This window comes from Carcharhinus amblyrhynchos, chromosome 14 (assembly GCF_965287045.1).
Source record: "Carcharhinus amblyrhynchos chromosome 14, sCarAmb.v2.hapA, whole genome shotgun sequence".
In the NCBI taxonomy this organism is placed as follows: domain Eukaryota; kingdom Metazoa; phylum Chordata; class Chondrichthyes; order Carcharhiniformes; family Carcharhinidae; genus Carcharhinus; species Carcharhinus amblyrhynchos.
Genome location: NC_137337.1, coordinates 52076900 through 52102029, shown reverse-complemented (window position 1 = coordinate 52102029; position 25130 = coordinate 52076900). Strand labels below are relative to the sequence as shown.

The following is a 25130-nucleotide window of genomic DNA, read 5'->3' as shown; positions in this document are numbered from 1 at the left end:
GAGTTTTTGTGCCCAACCTTATGGTCTAGACAGTTCCTAGCTGCTGCAGGCAGTGGGTTGAGCTTAATTCGCCAGCCAGCCTGCAGAGGGAGCTATTGTCATATGCAGACCTCTGATTCTGTGCATGTGCAGATTCAACAGCAGGGGCCTGACAGAGAGAGAGAGAGAGCTGTCAGGCCCCTGTTCTTGCAGACAGTCTCACAAACTCTGGCCCCTACTGTGGCCAATCACTAGACCCACACCGCATAGACATCCAGCTCCCAGACTGATTGCCCTCCCCCCCGCCCTCGCCTGATGGCAATACAGAATGGCAGCGGGCCCATCCCCCTCTCACCCCCGTCTGATCTCCATGTAGAGGGGTAGTAGGCCCTGCCCTGGACACTGCCCAGTGGGCATTACCAAGATTCCAGGCTGGCACTGTCCAAAGGGCACCCCCTTGCCCTCCACCAACAGGGTTGGGGGGCAGGGTGCCTCAATGGCCTCTGGTTCCACCAGTAAAGCCAACATTTCTGTTCACTGTTCATGGGGTGCAGGTGTTTTCCTTACCGGAGAGAACCTCTTCCAGCAAGGCCACAAAGGCAAGTGAGCCTGAATGGTTAAGTGCTGGGCTCACTAAACGCATGCAAATAAACATATAAATATATTATCATAATTTATTCAGCCTCTCAGCCATTTCCAGCATGATCTTCATTTCTTGGCTCTAGCTTGATTTCATCGGCTCGCTCCCCCCATCGATGGTGAGTGTTCAGTACTTGTAATGAATGATTGCCTTAGATTGAGGTGGAAGAAATTTCAAACATGGCTTTCAAAAGGGCTATTTGTCTGAATGAAAAAAAGTTGTAGTGCTGTAGGCAAAAGGCAGGAAAGTGGAGGTTGCTCTTGCAGAGAGTGGGCATGGACAGAGTGGGCCACATAGCTCTCTTCTTTGCTGTAACTATTTTATAATTCTATGATTCTGTACTGCACCTCAAAAAGCATTTTATTGGCTGCAATCCTCTTTGAAAGGCTTCATAAATTCAAGTCTATGAGCTCAAACCTGTCATTGGTTTTGAATGATGATGAAAGAGAGGGAAATAAATAATAATTATTTAGCTTTTTTTCACTAATGTTCTCTAAAACATTGTGGAAGTCCCAGCAAATTGGCCATTCAGCCCACCAGGGCCATGTCTATATGCTGCACCCAAACCTCCTCCCACCCTTCTTTTTCAAACCCCAAAAATATATTCTTAGTTACTTTTTCCCTCATGTCCTTATCTAGCTTCTCTTTAAATACTCTAAATCTAGTCAGATCAACCACTTTATAGAAGTACTTTCCGAATTCTGGCTAAAGAAATTCCTTCTGAATTCCTTATGGGATTCATCAATATCTTCTATCTATGGACCCTAATTCTTGATTCCCCTGCAAGTGGAAGCATTTTCCCTAAATCTCCCAAACTCTTTCATTATTTTAAAGCCCTCTATCAGGTCACCCCTGAAGAGCCCATCATGTACAATCTGCAATGATATGGATAGCCTTTTAGTTCTGGTAACATCACAGTTTATTTTCTGTGCTGATGTCACTTAACTCACTTGGCTGGATAGCTGATTCATGATGTAGAGTGCTGCCAACAGCACAAGTTTAATTTCTGTATAGGCTGAGGATATTCACAAAGTCCCACCTTCTCTACTTTGCTCCTTGCCTGAGGTGTGGTGATCCTTAGGTTAAATCACCACCAGTGAGCTCTGACACTCAAAGGAGAGAGCAGCCTATGGACATCATGACGATGGTGACTTTACCTTTTCTAATTTCTTATACCTTTTTCAGTGCCTCCATAACCTTTTTAATAACATGGAGAGCAGGACCAGTCAATGTTATGGAAGAGTGCTATGAAACCAAGAATTTATATGAGCTGAACATAACTTCTCAGCTTATTAGTGAAGAATTCAAGGTTATTTTTCAAGCAAGATATGCTATCTTTAAAGATTTTCATTTTATATTTCTTTAGTGCTTCATGGCTTTGTTTTTCAGGATGCTTTCTATTATTTTACCAATGATCAGTGTCTTGACTTTTAATTTCTGGCTCTTTATATTTTTAGTAGTGTTATTACTACTTCTTGTAATTTCTATATTTATCATTATTTTTCTTCCTCTTGACTTTAATTGTTGTAATGGGGAGTTTTTCAGAGACCAATATTGTCAAAACTTTAGCTAATACAAAGACTTGTGAGGACAGCATCCTGGTGAAAGACGTTCTTTATCGACCAATGTACGCTGAGAGACAGAGACAGTTGGGCAGTCCGACTGCTATTTCTGAAGTTACATTACCATTTGTCAATATTATTATAGATTTCCCAAGTTCCTTTTTTCTGCTTTCTGGTTCAACCCTGTTGGATATGAAGCAATTACTATTAGTGTAGGTCAATGATTGTTAATAAATGCCATATACCTTAGCCAACTGCATCCTGCCCTCTGACAGCATGGGAATTCATTGGTCCACAGAATGCGGAAGCTCCTATTCTTTGTCACTTAACAACTTCTATTTATGTAAATCATAGAGTTCAAAAGTAGGCTTCCCACTATCACTATTTAAGCAAATCATATCGTTCAAAAAGTATCTTTTCACTGTCTAGTGAGCTACCCTTTATCAGTAAAAATAATTAATCCTACTCATTTCTAGTGCCTGAGAATTTGCACTTTCCATGACTTAATGCTGTTAAGAACTGTGCTGTATGACTGCATTGTTCTTAAAGAATGTAGTTCTTCTTACTTAACCTTCATCTCATTAAGCCCGGCGCAGCCTGCATTTTGGCCAAGATATATAGACCATTTCTCATAAAATACATGTTTAAATCTGGAATAAATGTTTAAATCTTTTAACTGTGGTTATATGTGTTTCTATGCAGACAGTAATATATAAGGCAGCCTATGATTTCTATCCAAAATTAATCCACTTAGTTCTAGTAGTCTTTAATACTATTTTAAATCCTAGAGCATTTTGAAATTCTCTAACAATTGTCTAACCTTGTAAAGAAAGAAAAAGTTTTGTACAAGGAAGTCAGTCCATGGCTGGAATTTTACCGGCATGCCTGCTTGAGACTCATAAGATTGTGCTTGAGGCCAACAGAGAATGCCATTCTGTGAGCCGCATCCATCCCGATTTTGGGGTGGATGTGCCAGTATAATCAGGGCCACTTGGAAATGCTGATACAAAGATCAGAAGGTTAAAAGTAGTGATGTTTGTTGCTCATTGCACAGTTTTCAGTTCCATTTATAACTCTTCAGATAGTAAAGCACTCTGTACTCACATGCAGGAATACCTGGACAATATCCAGGCTAGTGCTGATAAGTGGCAAGTAATATTTACACTACACAAGTGCCAGACAGTGACCTTCTCAAGCAAGAGAGAATCTAACCATCTCCCCTTGACATTCAACAGCATTTTAAACCCCTCCCATCAACATCTTCGGGGTCACTACTGATCATAAACTAACTGAACTGTCACACAAATATTATGGCTACAAGAGCAAATGGGATGCTGAGAATTATGGGCCAGTACCTCACCACCTGATGGCCCATCACCTACAATGCACAAATCAGGGATGCCATGGAATACTCCCAACTTGCCTGGATGAATGCAGCTCCAACAGCATTCAAGGTGTTCAGTAGCATCCAGGACAAAACCACTTTCTTGACTGGCATCTCATCTGCCACTTAAAACATTCATTCCCTTCATCACCAGTGCACAGTGGCAGAATTGTGTACCATATACAAGATGCATTGCAGGACTTCACACAGGCTTTTTGGCAGCCACTTCCAAAGCTGTGACCTTTATTACCTAGATAGACAAGGGCAGCAGTTGCATGATGCCATCAGCAAGTTCCCTTCCAAACCATACACCATTCATATTGCTTTTCCTTTACTGTCTCCGAGTCAATATCCTAGAACTCTCTCCCTGCCAGCTCTATCTGGTGAATATTATGTGTGGAAATTGGAACCCCTGTCCCCACTCCTCCTATTTAGGTGAAATCCATCATGATGCCATTGGGATGTAAACCAGCCATCATCATGCTGGTGTCAGGTAATATGGAAATTGGGGTGGATGCCGAAACCAGTAGTCCACCTGACAATTAACATTTGTCATTCGGAAAATGCTGGAATCTATTATTAAGAAGATAAAGCAGGGAATTTAGAAAATCTCAGTGCAACCAGGCAATGTCAGTATGGTTTTGTGAAAGGGAAAACAAGTTTAATTTATCAGAGTTTTTGAGGAAGTTACATGCAATGCACAATGTGGATAAAGGGAACATGTGGATGTGCTATAATTAGTTTTCCAGAAGGCATTTGACAATGTGTTACATCAAAGGTTACTAGTCAGAATAAGAGCTAATGGTGTAGATTATTAGCATTGATAGAGGATTAATTAGCTGACAGAAAGCAGAGTAATTTTTTGGTAGGCAAGATGTGATAAGTGGAATGCCACAGGGATCAATGCTGGGCCTCAACTGTTTCAATTTACATCTTACAACTTATTTCCTAAATTTATAATTTACATTTACAATGACTTGCATGAAGTGACTGAAAAAGTGTTTGCTAAAATTTTGATGACACAAAGATACTAAACTAAGTTGTGAAGAGGGCATAAGGAATCTTTGAGGAAGTGACAAAAAAAATTGACCAGGGCAGCGCAGTAGATGTTGTATACATGAACTTTAGTAAAGCCTTCGATAAGATTTCTCCTGGCAGGCTGATGCAGAAGGTGACATTATATGGAATCTGAGGCGAGCTGTTAAGATGTATACAAAACTGGCTTGGGCGTAGAAAGCAGAGAGTAGCAATGGAAGGGTACTTTTATAACTGGAGGTCTTTGACAAGCAGTGTTCCACAAGGATCGGTGCTGAGGACTCTGTTGTTTGTAATAATATCAATGCTTTGGAGGAAAATGTAGGTGGCCAGATTAGTAAATTTGCAGATGATAGATGAAAGTAGTTGATAGTGAGGAGGATTGTCAGAAGGTACAGCAGGATATAAATCAGCTGGAGACCTGAGCTGAAAGATGACAGATGGAATTTAACCTGGACAAATATGAAGTGATGTGATTTGGAAGGTTGACTGCAGAAGGAAAGTATATAGTAAATGGTAGTGCCCTTAGAAGTATTAGCATACAGAGGGATCTAGGCACGTAGATTCACAGTTGCCCAAAGGTGGCAACTCAGGTACACAAGGTGGTCAAGAAAGCATATTACATGCTGGCCTTCATCAGTTGGGGCATTGAGTATAGGAATTGGAAAATCATATTGTAGCTGTATAAGAGTTTGGTTAAGCCGTGTTTGGAGTATTGTATACAATTCTGGTTGCCACACTACCGGAAGGATATTGGTACATTGGAAAGGAAGCAGAAGAGATTTACCAGGATGTTGCCTGGTTTGGAGGATTTGGACTACAAAGAAAGGTTGAACAAAACTTGGATTGTTTTTGTTGTGGCTTCGGAGGATAATGGGGGAGCCTGATAGAGATTTACAAGATTATGACAGACTTGAATAGAGTGGTTGGCCAGAGTCTTTTTCCCAGGGTCAAAGGGCAAATTACTCGGGGGCATAGTTTGAATGGGAGAGGGGGGAAAGATTAAAAGAGATGGAAGGGGCAAGTTTTTCACACAGAGGGTGGTGAATGCCTGGAATGTGCTGCTGGAGAAAGTGGTGGAAGCAGATTCTATGAAAATGTTCAAGAGGTATCTGGATAGATACATGAATAGGCAGGAATTAGAGGGATATGGACCACATACAGGCAAGAAAAAATTAGATTAGAGAGACATCTGTGTTGGCACGAACTTGGTAGGCTGAAGGAACTGTTCATGTGCTGTACTGTTCTTTGAATCTGCAAAAGGGACATAGAATGGGCAAACTGTAGATGGCGTATAGTGTGGGAAAATGTGAACTTGTCCCTTTTGACAGAACGCATAGAAAAGCAGCTTGCCATTTAAATGGAGAGAGATTGCAGAACTCTGAGGTACATGAATCACAAAACATTAATATGGAGATACAGCAAGTGTTTAGGAAGACAAATGGAATTTTTTAATTTATTGCAAGGTGGCTGGAGTAAAAAGTTGGGCATTTTCACTGCAGCTGTACAGGACATTGATGAGAAAACATCTGGAGTACTGTTTATGGATCTGGTCTCCCTATTTATGAAAGGATATAAATGCATTAGGAGCAGTTCAAAGGAGATTCGCTTGGCTGGTGCCTTGGATGGGGAATTATGAGGAAAGGTTTGACAGACTAAGCTTTGACAGGGTGGATGCTGAAAGTACGTTTCTCTTTGTGGGAAAGAATTAGAGGAGACAGTTTAAAAATAAAGGGACTCCCATTTTAGATGGAGATGAGAAGAAATGTTTTTCTTAGTGTCATGAATCTTGGAACTCACTTCCCCATAAAGCTATGGAGGCAGGCTTATTGAACATTTCTAAGACAGAGATAGATAGATTCTCAACTAACAAGGGAGCTGAGGGCTTTTGGGAGTAGGCTAAATATAGAGTTGAAGCCGCAATCAGACCAATCATGTTCTTATTGAACAGGTCCATTGGGCCAATTGGTCGACTCCTGCTCCTAATTCATATGTTTACATGCTTCTGAAAAACAAATGAACAAGCTATTAAGCTTGTTAATAGGTCAGTAGACTGAGACTTCATATTACCCATGCCATTTTGATGGATACATGGGAAACACGGTGAGAGAAGGTTAATCCAGATATGAGGATGTGTTGCAAAGGCGGATTTTGATTTAATTTAGGCTGTAATGGGACTACAGCTGACTTTAGCAGAACAGTCTTTTGGTAAGGCAGGGTGTGTCTCTGCTACTCTGCTGTTTTACTAAATGTACAGTGAGGGGTTGTTCAGTGCCATGACTTGCCTTTGCATCTGTGCTGTAAACAGATAGTTTGACAATCTGAATGCTCTTTTCAGTGGTCAAATATTCCTTAACTTGAAACATGTCTGAGAATGTATCATCTGCCACTCCAACAGCAATTCTGTACCTGATTAACTCAGACTTCAGGACCCTGTAGTCACAACCTTAAACCATATGTACAACTCGTTAATGAAGGAATCAACAGGGTCTCTTGGCTATGGGACATGTTTGTTAACTTTACTCTTTACTCTTTCAAAAACCTTGTTACTGCTCAAGATAAGATGTGTCACATGATTTTAAAATTTCATTAAACTTTGCTGAGGATTCATTCATTCCTTATCTAGCTATTATATTGGCGGTTATTGGACCAACTGAATAAAGCAGATTGTTAACCTGTTCAACTTTTGTCTTGTTATCTAGACCTAAACCAATCATGTATCTCATGAGTCTCTCTCCAATTTCCCCACTTTTATGACTGGTCTGGGCTTTGGATGAGTCCACGCTGGTATGGTAAGCTACATATTTGATCCATGGCTATTTAAATGGTGTTCAGAAGTCCAAGGTGCACTGCTGTTATGCTTCCTCTCAACGAGGTTTCCTGCACTTGACGATTTTGGCAGGCTTGGCACTTGAAATTTTGTTTTAAAATTTTTCAGCAGCAACTCCCTAGATTGACCTGAGTCTTCCTCGCAATATATCAACTTATTTTCAGATTGTGGAACCATTGATCTCTGGTTTTGGCTGTGTTTTTTAACTGGTGATATTTATTTAATTATATATTTTTCCCATTGGAGCGAGCTGAGCCACCCCTCAGTCAGGTGCTGACTCGGGCTGCTTAAGGTGCATTTTAAGACAACAATTCTTACTTCAGTTGACTTAAACGACTTGTAAACTTGTTCTAAGCAAAAACTTAAGTTCTTTAGCTCATCCCTGCTAGATCTTCTGACTGCACATTCAGGATATTGAAGCTGGACTTCCATGGAATTCAGCAGAGTCTTCTCTGTAACATGGAGTTTATTTCTGCTCTCTGCTGCCAATCCTGCTATGCAGCTTTCCTCTGGCGATCTTGTTCTGCACCTTTACTTCTGATGCTTTTCGTCATGCCAAAATGGTGCTCTTTTCAATCTTCCAAGTTTCTTTTCCAGCTTCTGTGAGGTTCTAGGTTATTCAGAAAGATGTCACAATGTTGTAAGATGTTGGGGGTGATTTTCCCAAGAGATTTCAGTGGAGCTGGAAAGGCGTGATTTGCGCTGGACATCCTGCCCCAAGCATCTCTCTCCCAGCGCCAGATTTCTGCCGCTGTCATTTCTGTGCCGGAAGTAGGTGCAGAACTGAATTACGCATTCAAGGCCTCATTTAAATAATACTTAAATGTAATTAGCAGGTCTGGGACTGAAATCTCCAGCCCGCTAGCCTCTCCCACCAGCACTCCAGCATGGTTTACAGTAGCTCCCCACATCCAGGGAGCTAGCAGCTCGATTCCACTGAAGTGACGGGGGGAAATCAGGGACCCCCCCAGAGCGTTGAGCAGTGGGGGAAGGTGCCTCCTGGACATTGGCATCTTGGCACTGCCAGCCTGGGCCCCCAGCACTGCCCAAAGGACAAAGTGCCAATGCCCAGGGGGCACCTTAATACTGCCCACCAGGCATGGGATAGTGCTGGGGGTGAGACATTTAGAGGAAGGTCTGATGGTGTGCAGGGCCTAGGGGGTGATCAGTGGGGAGAGGAGGGAGGCCAGTGATCAGGGCGGGCTAAGCCGGGGTGGGGGAACGTTCAGCCTGCTGGGGTGCCAACAATGCAGGAGTGGCGTGGGACTACAGGGGGAGGTAACTGTTGAGGGGATTTGGTGGGGGGCTGGAGATCAGGGTGGGTCGGGAAGGAGGGTTGAAGCTGGGCCGAGGGCCAGCAACTGGGCCATGGGGCGGGGGGTGGAGCGGAGAGCCAGCACTGCGGGAATCGCAGAGCTGGCCAGCAGTGTGGTGGCAGTGTGAGGCTACTATGCATGCACCAATATCAGTACTGCTAGATCAATGCGTGCGCAGTAGCCCACTCAACTGATATTGGCCTCCCCAGCTGGAATAGGCTCCTGAAATTTTAATGATATTCACATAGATGGTCTCTGCAGTGCACAGTGTGGGAGATTCTTCTCTGAACTCCCACTGAAAATACCAGCATGAATTACTCCAGTTTTCAAGCAAATCTGTCACTTAAAATATTTTTGGGAGAATTCCAGTCAGAATGTTTTTGGGAGAATTCCAGCCATAGTGTGTAGTTTGGTAGGTCTCTAAATCTTTTATAGTTTGACAGTAAGTAATCATTAACTATTCATATCTATGTGCATTTATACTGTATAAGACACAAGGTAGGAGCTGTTCCATGCTTGTCTCTATACATGTATTTTTCTAATAAAGAACAAAGAACAACACAGCACCGGAAACAGGCCCTTCAGCCCAACGAGCCCGCGCCGCCATCTTAACAATGTGTTTTTCCTCCTCCCCCCCTTGACTCATGTCTATGCTTACGGTACCCCCATTGGAAACCAGATTAAGGGGAGAATAATTTAGGGACCAATCAGCCTAAGAGCACATCTTTGGGGTGTGGGAGGAAACCGGAGTACCCGGAGGAAACCTACGCAACCACAGGGAGAATGCGCAAACTCCCACAGACACTGGCCCAAATCCATGTATCTGCACAGCTAACAGTGATAGTCACTGAGCTGTCATGGTGCCCATCTGCTGGTCCAGTTTTAAGCATACATAAACGACGCGAAGTACTAAGCTACTCCCGAAACATCCAAGAGCAGCCCATGCACGACCCACTGTTTGCATGCCCCTCGTTAGACAACAAGGTGGACCGACGCACCTGCGGAGTAAAAGAGAAAAACATCAACACAAGTAACAGTTGATTGCCAGGAACGTCCCAAGGCTCTGATCCTTATTTAAAACCTTCTCCTATAACCCTCCATCCCTGTTTCGTTCATGTGTCTATCTAAGTAAACCTTAAACAAGTCCATCAGGCTCAGGTCATGAGTGTGCCTTTTGCACCACAGTGTGGGCATACTGTATCCAGCTTCACTTGAATCTTTTCTATGTCAAACCCTTATGTTACACCCTCTTCCTGTCATTGGGACCTACTGCCAATCATTCACAGCTTGGGAAGGACTTGCAGAGAGTCATCATCAAACCGCAGTGCCGTCCTTAGTCTGGACCCCTCCACAGCTCCTTCCTACATTCTTTGAGCCGTACGGTGGCCTTAAAGGCATAATTATTGTCTTCTTGTGAACATTTGTTACTCAGAAGCAGAATGGGACAGGTGCGCTCCTTGGCAAGTGTCCTGAAACTACACTTCTGGCACAATAGTAAGCAAAATGTAAAAAACAATCTTTTACATACCACTGCCTCAATTAGTCAATAGATTTAATAATCTTCTTGATAAAAACTTTTGCCTCCAAACAAATGGTTCTGCTGCAGCTGCCACCAAACCCTGCCAATGTACTTTTAAATGGGTGGCTGTGACCGACTTCCAGTTCACAATCTGACCCCCTCTGTCCCCTAGAAGCCAGATTGGGTGCACTGCCCACCCTTCGCTTATCTATTTGGCTGCCTTCCTGCCGGATGACCACTAATTGGCAAGCCTAATTACCATATGGAAATCTCATTTTCCATATCATTAGTGAGTCCAGGATGGTATCGCCCAAGATCACTAATGTTTCCCACCCAGCTGGGAGAAGATACCACCAATGGGGATTAAAGTTGATCCTTATCAATGGGAACCAGGTATGATCACCTCGCTGGTGGGGCAGAGAACATTGAGACCCCCCCCCCCGGGAGGCTGGGAGGTGCCTTTTGGACTGTGCCAACCTGGCACTGCCCACTGGGCACCCTGGCACTGGGCAATTCCAAGTTGTGGGGCCTGAGGGGCAGGGCCTACTGGTGCTGGGGCCGATTGGTAGTGGTGGGGTGGGGGACCGCTGCGCACTTTGTATTAAGGATCGGCGGGAGAGGGAGGAAAGGGGGGTCTGGCTGGCCATAAGTAGTATTGGGCTGGCCATGGGGGACTGGCAATTGGGGCAGGGGGCCGGGAAAGCCATCAGGTGGCTGGTGATGTAGGCAGGGGAGGTGCCAGTGGGCATGCGCTGATCTCCTGACTGACAGATCCGCACATGAGCAATGGCCCGCTTACTATGCTGATGCCAGCCTCTTGGGTGGAATTTTTTCACCCAAGGAGTGGTGAGCCTATGAAATTCATTACCACTGGAAGTAGTTGAATGCATTCAAAAGGTGGTTGGATATAGCACGTGGGGCAAAATGGGATCAGAGGTTATGGGGAAAAAGCAGGATTAGGCTATTGAGTTGGATGATCAGCTATAATCGTAATGAATGGTGGAGCAGGCTCGAAGGGCCAAATTGCATCCTCCTGTTCCTATCTCCTATTTTTTATGTTTCTATTATATTCATTGGAGTTCAGAATCTAAAATTCTAACAGGATTAGACAGGATAGATTCAGAAAGAAGGTTCCCAATGGTAGGGGAGTCCAGAACTAGGATCATAGTTTGAGGATAAGGATAAATCTTTTAGAACTGAAGTGAGGAGAAATTTCTTCACCCAGAGATGGTGAATCTGTAGAATTCACAGAAGTAGTTGAGACTAAAAGGTTCTGTGATTTCAGGAAGAAATTAGACGTAGCTCTTGGGGCTAAAGGGATCAAGGGATATGATGGGAAGACAGGATCAGGATATTAAGTTTGATGATCAGCCATGATCAGAATGATCGGAGCAGGTTTGAAGGGCCAAATGGCCTACTCTTGCTTCTATTTTCTATGTTTCTAGCAGGGAAATTATGCTGAACCTTTGTGAAGCTCTGGTTAGGCCCCAACTAGACTATTAAGTATACTTCTGGTCACTGTACTTGCGGAAGAATGTGAAAGTTCTTGAGAGGTGGCCATGGAGATTTACCAGAATCGTTCTGGGAATGGGGCATTTTAGTTACAAGGTTAGGTTAGAAAGGCTTGATTTCAAAGAAATTCACAGAATAGTTTACAGCACAGAAAGAGGCCCTTCAGCCATTGTGTCTGTATGTCTGAATGAGCAATGAAGAAAAATCTTTTTCACCCAGAGGGTGTGCAAAATTTCCTGCCTAGTTTGGTGGTGGAGGCAGAAACTCTCTTCTCATTTAAAAGGCATCTCAGGTGCTGTAATCTGCAATACGTGGAGCAGGTGCTAGAAAGTAGGATTAGAATGGGAAGCTTTTCTTTCTATTTGTCTGGCACAACCAGAATGGGCTGAAAACCCTCTTTCTGTGCTGTAACGTTTCTCTGGCTCTAATGTATAATCTGGTAAGGTATGATTTGAGTCATTTTAGGAGGTGAAAATCTTGCCTAAAGAATTTTGTGTAAGAACATTTCCAAGGGAGCAAATGAAGGCCTTGATCTATTCACCTTGAAACAAAAATTGCAAAAGCAGAAATATCTCAAGCCACATGGGACAGTTTTCAACCTGACAATATTTGTGTTAATGAAAACACTGATTGACTATAATTTATTTCTATGCTACATATGTTCCTCTCTGGTTTGTTAATTCATGATGTAGAGATGCTGGCGATGGACTGGGGTAAGCACAAATTTAGCCCTACTACTGTCATTTTGGTTGATTTTCATTGATTGTAAATATACATCCTTATATACCTCCTTACACATCTATTTTCCTCTTAGTGATTGAAGTGATTGTACTGAGTCTCCCAAGTGTAGCACGATTGTGAAATGGCCACCTCAGAATTCTGTTATGGAGAAATTGTGGCTTAGTGGTAATGTCACTGAATGAGTAACCTAGAGGCACAGGCTAAGCTAGAAACCATTGTTTGGATAGGGATGGATTTGTCAGTGGCTATAAAGGAAACCACTGAAGTGAATGTTTTGACACAGCAGCAAAAGACCTTAGCCATATCTACCGACCTAGTCATACAATTTCACTGCGTAGATAACATTTGCCTCATTGGTCCAGTTAAATGAATAGATCGCTTGGCACAAGAAAGAAAAAATAGCAACATAAACCCTTTTACGGTTGGTCTGGAGATCCCCAAAGTGCAGGGCATTATTCATGCCCAAAAGGCTTTTTACCCCCAAAGCTGTCTCCTTCATTAACAGAAAGGGGGTTCTGCCTTAAATGAGGTCTGTTTGTTTGTAAGATGCCTCAAGATTTTTGTTTTTACATTGAAGGTGGTCTATGAGTGTAGATTGTGTTAAGAGTGTGTGCGGGCAGTGGGGTGTGGGCCATGCTTATAGATAGAGAAAAATACAATTTAAAGTCTATCATCCAGCTAACTGCCATGATTCCTTTATGTCAATACGCACTGCCACTGTTTTAAGAAATGTAGATGGATAGCTGCTGAGGGATCATTTCTCTTCACCAAGCAAGAAAGAACTTGAAGAGTGATATAGTGAAATACACATTGCTATTATTGTCTTGGTGGGGGAGAGTTTTGGCATTCTGGAGTAATAGTTTAGACATTGGTTGAGGAGGCTGAATACTGTGTTGCTGTATCTTTTCTCTTTATCTCTTCCCTCTTCCTGAGGAGAGATAAGACAGTCCTTGCAAGTATGACACCATAAGGCCCAGCAAAAAATGAAATCAGTAGTGGATGGGATCAGAAGAAAAATCTTTCAATGATTGGAGTCATATCTGACTCAAAGGAAGTTCACCATGGTTGTAACAGTGCAATCCCAGGACATTGCTGAGCAGTTCTTCAAAGTAGTTCCGTAAGTTTTAAGGTGCTTGTAGATAAGGACAAGAGTGGCTCTTGGGCGAAGGTGTTAAATTGTTGGAAGACTAACTACAACAACATTAGGCAGGGCCTGGAGAGTGTAGATCGAGGGAGACTGTTTGAGTGTAAATCAACATCTGACATGTGGGAGTCTTTTAAATGTCAGCTGATTGGAATTCAGGATAAGCATGTACCTTTGAGGATGAAGGATAAGTGTGGTAAGTATCAGGAACCCTTGATAACAAGGGATACTATAAGCCTTGTCAAAAAGAAAAAGAAAACACTTGCAAGGTCTAAAAGGCTTGGAAGAAGAATATAAAAAAAAATAAAAATATAAGAATATCAAAAACCCTTGAAGAATATAAACAAAGTAGGAAGGAACTTAAGGAAGGAGTTAGGAGGCCTAAAAGGAGTCATGAAAAGTCCATGGCAAGCATGATTAAGGAAAATCCTAAGACATTTTATGCGTAAGTAAAGAGTGAGAAGGTAGCCAGGGAAAGGGTTGGTCCATTTAAGGATAGAGGAGGAAATCTGTACGTGGAACCAGAGGAAATGGGCGTGATACTAAATGAATACTTTACCTCAGTATTCACCAAAGAGAAGGACTTGGTGGATGAGGAGTCTAGGGTAGGATGTGCAGATACTCTGGGTCATGTCGATATCAAAAAGGAGGAGGTGTTGAGCGTCTTAAAAAGCATTAAAGTAGATAAGTCCCCAGGGCTTGATGGGATCTACCGCAGGATACTGAGAGAGACAAAGGTGGAAATTGCTGGGGCCTTGACAGAAATCTTTGTTTCCTCATTGGCTACAGGTTAAGTTCCAGAGGATTGGAGAATAGCCAATGTTGTTCCATTGTTTAAGGGTAGCAGGGATAATCCAGGAAATTATAGGCCAGTGAGCCTTACATCAGTGGTGGGGAAATAATTGGAAAAGATTCTTAGGGACAGGATTTTTTCACATTTGGAAACAAATGGACTTATTAGTGATAGACAGCATGGTTTTGTGAAGGGGAGGGTTTCACTAACTTGATCATGTTTTTTGAGGATGTGACAAAGATGATAGATGAGGAAAAGGCAGTGCATGTTGCACACATGGACTTCAGTAAATCCTTTGACAAGGTACCTCATGGAAGACTGGTATGAAAGGTGAAGTCACACAGGATCAGAGGAGAGCTGGCAAGATGGATACAGAACAAACTTGGGCATAGGAGACAGAGAGTGGTGGTGGAGGAGTGCTTTACTGAATGGAAGGCTGTGACTAGAAATGCCACACAGGGATCAGTTCTGGGACCTTGTTGTTCGTAGTATATATAAATGATTTGGAGGAAATGTAGCTGGCCTGATTAGCATGTTCGCAGATGACACACAAATTGGTGGAGTTGCGGATAGTGAAGAGGATTGTCAGAGGATACAGCAAGACATAGACTGATTGAAGACTTGGGTGGAGAAATGGCAGATGGAGTTAAATCTGGACAAATGTGAGGTAATGCATTTTGGAAGGTCCAATGCATGTAGGAATGATACAATAAATGGTTAGGAGTATTGACAGGCAGAGCGATCTGGGCGTACATGTCCATTGATCACTGAAGTTGCAGTGTAGGTGAATAAGGTAGTCAAGAAGGCATATGGCATGCTTGTGTTCATTGGTCGGTGCACTGAGTGTAAAAATTGGCAGGTAAGCTAGGTTCAAAACTCCAAAACATGACTCAATCAAAATAACATTTTTAGGATAAGGCTATGACCTCTTTGCAGATTACCCCACAAGAGGAAAGGTCCTCTCCACACCTACCCTGAGTAGAACAGGTAGCAGATTTAAGACAGAGATGGGCAGAAATTACTTCTATCAAAGTGTCACAAATCTGCAGAATTCACTACCTCAGAGCATGGTGGGTTCGAGGACTTTGAATAAATTTAAAGAGGAGATAGATAGGTTTTTAATTAGTAATGGGTTGAAGCATTATGCAGGCTGGGCAGGAAAGTGAAGCTGAGGCCAAGATAAGATCAACCATGATGGTATTGAATCATGGAGCAGGCTTGAAGGGCTGAATTCTCTACTTCTACTCCTTGCTCTTATGTTCTTAACAGGAGAACACTAGCTAGTCTATCAAACCTGCATCACAGTCATAATGCCTGGGGCATTATGACTAGACATTCCTGTTTCCATTAGCCATGTAATCTCCTGACTAAGAGGTAAAAATAGAAAAAAAAATCCAGAACCGGAGAGGGGAGATAAAATCTATAAAACTTCTGTTATGTAATAAACTATGATGTGACCCCTGTGCCAGTCAAGTACAGGCCCAGCTTCTTTTTGGAGGTGTGTAGCCAACAATGTGTTTGGAACGTTCGCTACCTTCTGGGAAAGGAAGAATTGCCTAACATCTAGCCTATTCCTTCTCTTCCGTGGCTTTTCTCTACAACTTGTCAAACTGCAATAATTTATCAGTAAATTGGTGATTGAATCAATTCATTAATTTAAATATCTTAAAATGTTGCTTCAGATAGACCCAGATCTATGTTTTTTTTAAAGGTTGCCAGCAACTGCAAGCTTTAGCCTTTAGTTCGTTCTAATAATCTCTGCGAGGCCAATCTTCTGCACCATCATCCTTTCTTTACAACTTGCATAAAATACCACTTGGCAGTTACAGTTTACAGGTCAAGCCCAGAGTCCCTTGACTGCCAGAATGAATGGAGCCAGCTGGTATTAATACTCCCCACTGCCCCTTCCCTATTCGGTCAGCCTCCATGAGCCTAATAGTGAGCTTGTACTCTACTAGGCCCATAGGGAAATCAATTGATGATCCCCTGTGTCCATCATAACATCCGTCGCCCCTCAAGTTCGTTTCTTCCCCATCACCCCCATCTTAGGAGGGTCTTTTCCACTACTTGGCAATCAGGCTGGGATCAATTGGAGGCATGACTGGATTAGTGGGTGTGAAGCGAATTGAACATATTCACTTCTGAAGCCACTGATGCCAGTTCTTCTTGAGATCTTGCTTCCATTGGGGTGCCGGTCTCGTCTACTTCTACCTTGGAATATGTGTCCTCATTACCTGGGAGGACAAGCTTAGGGCTGGCCTCTAGTCATGGCTCAACACTGGCAATAGCCATCCCCATGGTGGGTAATGAGGGCTCCCTCAATGGGAAGACACTGCTGCCTGGTGTCCCCTGTAGTTCTTGAGCTCCTTTCTGTGTGTGCTCCAATGATAGTGTTATTGCAGTGGCCCTCTTTAGATCTAAATGGCTTTAAATTAAGGGGGGGTAGCTACAGGACGGATGTCAGGGGTAGGTTCTTTACCCAGCGGGTGGTGAGGGATTGGAATGCCCTGCCTGCTGCAGTTGTAAATGCGTCTAGTTTGGGGGCGTTTAAGAGATCTCTGGATAGGTTTATGGACGAAAAGGGATTGGTATAGGCTAGTGGGTCATTGTTTTTGTAACTGGTCGGCGCAACATCGTGGGCCGAAGGGCCTGTTCTGCGCTGTAATGTTCTATGTTCTATGTTCTATGTAAATAGGGTTCTGCCGTTTTTTTGGACTGTCACATTATTAACTCCACAGACCAGCCTATCTTGCAAAATGTTGTTCAACTCTGGCCTGAATTCATAGCGCTCTGCCAGTTTTTGCAGCCTGGTCAGAAATTTCAGTGACAGATTCCCCAGCGGTTCATCCTGCCGTGTTAAAGCCGTATCACCGGAGCATTGTGGAAGGTTTCAAGGCATAATAGCTTTTAACCAGGTCCACCAATTCATTAAAAGTTTTGGAGTCAGGGGCATCCAGGTAGGTCAGGCTTTTTATTACACCGAAGGTTGGGACCCCACCTGCTGTCAACACGACCACTTTCTGTTTCTTGTCTCCCTCAATATTGTTGTTTTGAAACAAATAACAAATGCACTCTGCCTCTTGGGCCCAATTTGCTATGCTTGCATCAGATGCTTCCCATTTATCAAAAGAGAGGCATTTTTCTTACCAGAGGATTTGCTGTCTGGAGGGAAGAAAAAAACTCATTTTACTCCTTGTCACTAATTTAATAATCTCACCAAGGCCAGTCCTCTATCACCATCATCTTTATTTAAAATATGCATTAAGTGCCGCTCAGCAGCTACAGTGTACAAGTTCAGCTCTGGAGTCTTTAGACTGTCAACCCGGTTTTAAGCCCCTCGCTATCCCTTTCCTATTTGGTGAGCTTCCACGTAGAATCATAAAATCATAGGATCCCTACAGTGCACAAAAGAGGCCATTTGGCCTATCAAGCATGCACCCACAACAAACCCACCCAGGCCCTATCCCTGTAACCCCATATATTTACCCTGCGAATCTCCCTGACACTAAGGGTCCATTTGGCATGGCCAATCAACCTAATCCGCACATCTTTAGCGTGTAGGAGGAAACTAGAGCACCCAGAGGAAATCCACGCAGACACTGGGAGAACATTCAAACTCCACACAGGCGGTTACTTGAGGCTGGAATTGAACCAGGTCGCTGGCGCTGTGAGGCAATAGAACTAATCACTGTGCCACCATGCCACTAATTGGAGAGCTTGTACTCTTTGAGGCCCATGGGGAGATCTGATGACGATCCTGCATGGCCATCATAACATTGGTAGTGTAGAGCTCATTTCTAATGTGACTTTCCAGTTCTGATGGTATTTTGTTTTTCTAAAAATGGATTCTTCTCAAACAAATTGATTATTGATGTTCATATTTATGTTTTTTTGATTTAATTTATTTTAAATGCTCATTTTCAAGTTTTCCTTCAGTGGACCCTGCCATCAACTCATCTTTTCCAGTGCAGGTCCTGCTTGAAGCACTTGCTTTGTCTGTGTCTCACCCCAGCCTCCCTCAAACCCCAACCTAAACCTTTAAAGCTTACTAATGAGGCAGCTGCTCTCCTCTGCTTCCCTTTCTGGGGTCTTTTTCTCTGCTTGAGATAATACTCTACTAGTTCATGCTTCACTGTTCTCTCTAAACCAATTCTTTACCAGCAGTTTTATGCCAAAATTGCTATAATTTCTGGGTTGATCTTATGCAAACCCTCTCACGCACCTCCTCCTAGTTATATACACATGCACACGTACGCGCGCGCACACACACACACACACACACACACACATGCACACACACACACACACAGCAGCCTATAATCTGATTGGAGGGAGGGAGGATTAACCCTCTCATCCAACTCCTCTCAGTTACACACAGACACTAGGCAGCCTGTAACCCGATCAGAGGGAGGGAGGGGGGGATAAATCCTCTCAGCCACCTTCTCCCAGTTACACACACACACCAGGAAGCCCATATCCTAATTGACTGGAGTGGCAGGGATTAACCCTCTCACACACCAACACACACACACCAACACACACACACACACACAAACATGATGGGAGGGAAGAGGGATTAATCTTCCACGCCTTTCCACTTACACACACACACACACACACACATGCACACACTGAGCAGCCCATAACCTGATTGGAGGGAGTGGGAGGATTAATCTTGTTACCCACATCCTCCCAGTTACACACGTACACCGGGCAGCCCATTTCCCGATTGAGTAGAGAGATGGGGACTAACCCTCTCATCCACTTCGGAGGGGGCTGGGGATTAATCCCCTCACCCACCTCCGCCCAATTAATTACACACACACACACACACACACACACACACACACACACACACACACACACACACACACACACACAGAGTAGCCTGTAACCCGACTGGAGGGAGGGGAGATTAATCTCCTCACCCACCTTCTCATAGTTACGCATACACTGGGCAGCCAGTAACCCGAAAATGAGGTAAAAAATCAGTGCTGCATATTCCTATTGGGAAAACAAATGGACATCAGACATGTGATCTTTTCTGGTTTTCACTTTCAAAGGTTCATTACAATGCTTCAGAGGATTGTATCCTAGGTAATCAAAGGATGCTTTATATCTAGCTGCATGGATTGACTGATTTGTTGCAGCATATTTATCAGGATTGTACTTTTGTATAGAAACCCTAGTGCTAGTCTTGGATCATTGTTTGGAGCAGGATTGAAATTTGTGAATCAGGAAGTTGCTAAGTCTCTCACAATCTGGGAAAAGAAAATGAAGATTGTGCTTATTTGATAATGGCTAAAACACAAAAGATCTGAAGAATTATGATGGTAAATGATGCCTCCAATCTTGAGTAAGACTTCTCCCCACCCTTTCTGTCCCCTGCCAAGTCTTCCTTCCTTCAACCTTGTCCAGTTTCCATTCTTCCTGTACTTTTCTGCTCTCCCCTCAGCTTTAAACTTATGTTCACCTTCCCTCTTGGGCTCCAAAATCATGGTTACCTTTGGCCCTGGTCCAGTTGTTTATCACTTCACCTTCGTCTTGACTCCCCATGTGCATCACCAAGGTAATTTCATGGGACTGCATGTTCTTTTTATTTTCACAGAGGAGTTGTGTTCATTCAGCTCTGCTTCATTCATTCAGATGGATACGTCTTTTAAGACAGTGGCAAGGCATCAAAAGGTGAGGAATGCTCTCGTGAGGAGTTGTTTGCAGCCAGCAAATAATGTTCTGAACAGTGAGAAAACCATTAATTTCTCAGTACATTCTCATAACTTGGCCAGAAGTATCAAACATTTGGGAGAGTCTTTACTGACAGATGAGGGAACATGCTTGATTGCCCCAACATCTCAAATTTATTATGTAATTACTGCTGTGAAATTTTCTATAACTAGTAACAGCTTAATATTGGGACCCGGAAGATCTTTGGGAATGGAAAGTATCAGCATCCTTTATGCATCAAAAGCAACTCCGATGGGTCCAATCAAAGCTTCCTGTGGCACATCATAATCAATTACTGTGTGGTCCATTCTCTGCTTCCAGAAAGCTGCATGAACTTAATCCTAGTAAAAAGTCTGAAACACCAGGTTTTAGTCCAACCGATTTATTTGATAGTAAACTCACTAGCTTTCGAGGGGATTCCCTCTTCAGGTGAATGGAGAGTTCTGGCCTCAGACAGAGCATATAAAGCACAGACAGTTTAGAGATTACTGCGTCTGTGCTTTATATGCTCTGTCTGAGGCCAGAACTCTCCATTCACCTGAAGAAGAGGGAATCCCCTCGAAAGCTAGTGAGTTTACTATCAAATAAATCGGTTGGACTAAAACCTGGTGTTGTCAGACTTTTTACTGTGTTTACCCCAGTCCAACGCCGGCATATCCACATCATGAATTTAATCCTCCCATGGTGTGCTCACATCACCTCATAATGCACCCTTTCTGGCTATGCAAAGCTGTAACAGCTCAATTGAAAGCTGTTTCTGTGGTATTTCCTGATTGCTGCATGGAAGTAGAGATCCATGAAGCAGTTGGCGTTCGAGGTACATAATCCTTATATGACTAAAAGCAGGGTTAAGTTTGCTGGTCATAGATCTCATTATTGTATTCGTCCATTACTGTACTGTTCTCATTTTGTAGCCAATTGTCTGATGTTGATCCGTTAGTGGTCTTTCTGCACAAAGATGCACCACATCCATCTTCACCTATCATGATTTTTCCCTAGCTGAGATTCATTCCATCATCTGTTGATAGTACTGTTGTCCTGGCATATAACATACATGTTCTCATAAAAGCATAGAATCATAGAAACCCTACAGTACAGAAAGAGGTCATTCGGCCCATCGAGTCTGCACCGACCACAATCCCACCCAGGCCCCACCCCCATATCCCTACATATTTTACCCACTAATCCCTCTTACCTACGCATCACAGGACACTAAGAGGCAATTTTAGCATGGCCAATCAACCTAACCTGCACATCTTTGGACTGTGGGAGGAAACCGGAACACCCGGAGGAAACCCACGGAGACACGAGCAGAATGTGCAAACTCCACACAGACAGTGACCCAAGCCGGGAATCAAACCCAGGTCCCTGGAGCTGTGAAGCAGCAGTGCTGACCACTGTGCTACCGTGCCGCCCAAATTCTACTTCAGTATCTGGTGGAATTTAAATTTGATTAATAAATCTGGAATATGAAGTTAGTCTCAGTAATGATTGTCATGAAATTCATCTGATTCACGAAACCCATTTGATTCACAAATACCTTTGTGAATCTGCCATCCTTACATGGTCTGGCCTACCTGTGACTCTGGACTCTAGAGCATGTTTATCATAATCTACTCATAATAACATTGTACTGCATGCTACCCTTCCTTTATGATTTTAATGTTAATAACTCAAAGTCCAATTAATTGAAAGCCATCCAGCTTTCACTTCTTAATTAGGATACAGCTCTTTGTCATAAAGGAACATTAGCTTTCACTGGTTATGTATATTCTATGCAACCCTAAGTAGACGTCATTCCTGAATTGAAGGACAGACAGCAGTTATATCCTCATTGTGTAGAAGTCATGAGAAAGGGGATGATGTTGGCGATTATTAAACAGGGATCAAAGGTTTTGCAAAGGAAACTGTCCCTTTAGAATCTTGAAATGGCAAAGGAGCAAAAGATATGTTAGGTGATGGCATTCGCCCTGGAAATGACAAAGGATGATCCGTTGAATCTCGAGGCTAGTGGGCACGGAAAGTGAGAAAATGAGACAATTAATATTATCAGTTGTGTTTACAAGACTTACTTTTCTGCAAAGTATTATAATAGTTCTTGGGAAATATCATTCCTAGATAGCTCTTCAGAAACAATGAATCTGACCTAGGTTCAGGAAAACACATTGGCCAAAATTTTCTGACAAAAATAATGTGTTCAGTGTGTATGCCATTATTAAATGTGTAAATAATCCATCAATTTGTGGTTAGGAAGCAATTCCTTGTGAATTAACTCAAATTGCTGGATGATTTGTGCCGCTCCTCTGTTGGACTTGAGAAAACAACAGCTTGCTGTCAGTTTCCCCATGAATTTCAAGAAATTGCAGCATTTGTACATTAATTACCAAGCAACAATTTATAGCTGATGCTTGACAGTATAAGAATTATTTTAACAATAAGATTTATAATATCTTTGCAACATCATTCAACCTCTCTGGCCCAAAAAGAAAATGGTTGGAATTATGGAGTTTGATTCTTGCAAGCCGTAAATTGTTCTTGGAGATTCAAAAGACTTGACATCTTAAATATATAACATTTTCCACTTTTTCCTTCCTGCTCTTTCTTTCTTGTATCCAATTTCATTTCTCTTTCTTTATCTTTCTGTTTTTGATTTGACTTTAATTCATCCTATTCTCCTTCTCTGTCATTCTTGTATCTTTCGCAATCCATAAATCTTTTCATTTAGTGAGGCTGAGTATTGCCCATTAGGCATTAAGGTTCCTGATGTCACATTGGAAAATAAGGCCATAGGACTCAGGAGCTGGAATAGGTTATTCAGTACTTTGAGCTTGCTCTGCCATTTGACAAGATAATCACTGATCTGGTTGTGATCTCAGCTCCACTTTCATGTCTCTCCCCCCTCAATATCCCTTCATTCTCTTGTTAATCAAAAAATTACCTAACTCAGCCTTGAATAAATTCAATGACCAAGCCTTCAATCTTTTTTGAGGAAAACTCTAAATCTCCTTTATAAGAAAAATTATCTGGTATCCACCCTACCAAGGTCTATTAGAATCTTACGTTTCAATAAAATCACCTCTCATTCTTCTAAACTCAAATGGATATAGGCCCAACCTATTCAACCTTTCTTTTTAAGTTAAATCCTTTGTTCTAGAAATGAGTAGAGTGAATCCCATTTCCTTGTGTCACACCATTACAATTTCACACTTCCAACAATTTGCAGATCAAACATTTTTTGAGTAAGGGGTATAGGATAAGGTCTAACAAATGGAACATACTCCAGATACTCGACTTGCTGCAATTCTGGGCTTCTGCAATTTTGTGAACCATTGATTATCCTTTAGGTTACTGATGGCACCCATGCACAGCAGTTGTCCTAGTGGTTAATGAGTTTGCAAATGACACCAAGATTATTGGCATGGTGGACAGTGAAGAAGGTTATCTCCAATTGCAGCAGGCCAGTGGGCTGATGAATGGCAGATAGAGTTTAAGAACATAAGAACATAAGAAATAGGAGCAGGAGTAGGCCATCTAGCCCTTCGAGCCTGTCCCGCCATTCAATAAGATCATGGCTGATCTGTCGCTGCTCAGTTCCACTTTCCCGCCCTCTCCCCATAACCCTTAATCCCCTCTCTTATCAAAAACCCATCAACCCGCGTCTTAAAAATATTTAGTGAGGCAGCCTCCACCACTTCAATGGGCAGAGAATTCCAGAGATTCACCACCCTTTGAGTGAAGAAGTTCCTCCTCAACTCCGTTCTAAACCGCCCCCCTTTTATCTTGAGGCTGTGCCCCCTAGTCCTACTGTCTTTTTTGAGCGGGAAGAGTCTCTCCACCTCTATCCTATCCATCCCATTCATCATCTTATACGTCTCAATGAGATCTCCCCTCATTCTTCTAAACTCTAACGAGTACAAGCCCAGTTTATTCAGCCTCTCCTCATAGCTCAACCCCCTCAACTCCGGTATCAGCCTAGTAAACCTCCTCTGCACTCCCTCCAAGGCCAAAATATCTTTGCGCAGGTGCGGCGCCCAAAACTGCACACAGTACTCCAGCTGCGGCCTCACCAATGCCCTATACAGCTGCAGCAAGACCTCCCTACTTTTATATTCAATCCCCCTCGCTACGAAGGCCAGCATCCCATTCGCCTTCCTGACCACCTGCTGCACCTGCAAGCTGGGTTTTTGCGACTCATGCACAAGGACCCTGAGGTCCCTCTGCACCATCGCCTGCTGCAGTTTTTCGCCCCGTAAGTAATAGTCCTTCCTACCATTATTCCTACCAAAGTGGACCACCTCACACTTGCCAACATTAAATTCCATTTGCCATTTCCTGGCCCATTCGCCCAGCCTATCTAGATCCTTCTGCAGACTCTCCACACCCTCCGTACAATTTGCCGCTCCCCCAATCTTGGTGTCATCAGCAAATTTCGACACCCTACACTCGGTTCCCTCCTCCAGATCATCTATATAAATGGTAAAAAGCTGAGACCCCAGCACCGACCCCTGGGGCACTCCACTAGTCACCATCCGCCAATCCGAATAGCACCCGTTGATCCCCACTCTCTGCCTCCTATTTGACAACCAATCCTCTATCCACGCTAACACCCTACCCCCAACTCCATGTCCCTTGACCTTCTGCAATAACCTCTTGTGAGGTACTTTGTCAAACGCCTTCTGAAAATCTAGAAAGACCACATCCACCGGCTCTCCTCTATCCACCGCCCTAGACACATCATCATAGAACTCCAGTAAATTTGTCAGACACGACTTCCCTTTAATGAAACCGTGCTGCGTCTGCTCTATCAAGCAATTCCCTTCAAGATGCCTCGCAATTTCCTCCTTAATGACAGATTCTAACATTTTACCTACCACAGACGTTAAACTAACCGGCCTATAATTCCCCGCCTTTTGCCTTTTCCCTTTTAATTTTGACAAATGCGAGGTGATGC

General features: G+C 43.1%; 1 protein-coding gene across 5 annotated transcripts in view; it reads left to right on the top strand.

Annotated features, from left to right (window-relative positions):
* Positions 1-25130, top strand: part of npas3 (neuronal PAS domain protein 3) — a 1239764-nt gene that overhangs the window by 216225 nt on the left and 998409 nt on the right. For 2 of the 5 annotated variants that reach the window (XR_013888570.1, XR_013888569.1), the window contains one exon: positions 20064-20140. The exons of the other annotated variants lie outside the window; for them this stretch is intronic. The gene's annotated coding sequence lies outside the window, so the exon portion shown is untranslated. The remainder of the gene's footprint in view (positions 1-20063; positions 20141-25130) is intronic. 5 annotated transcript variants of the gene reach the window in all.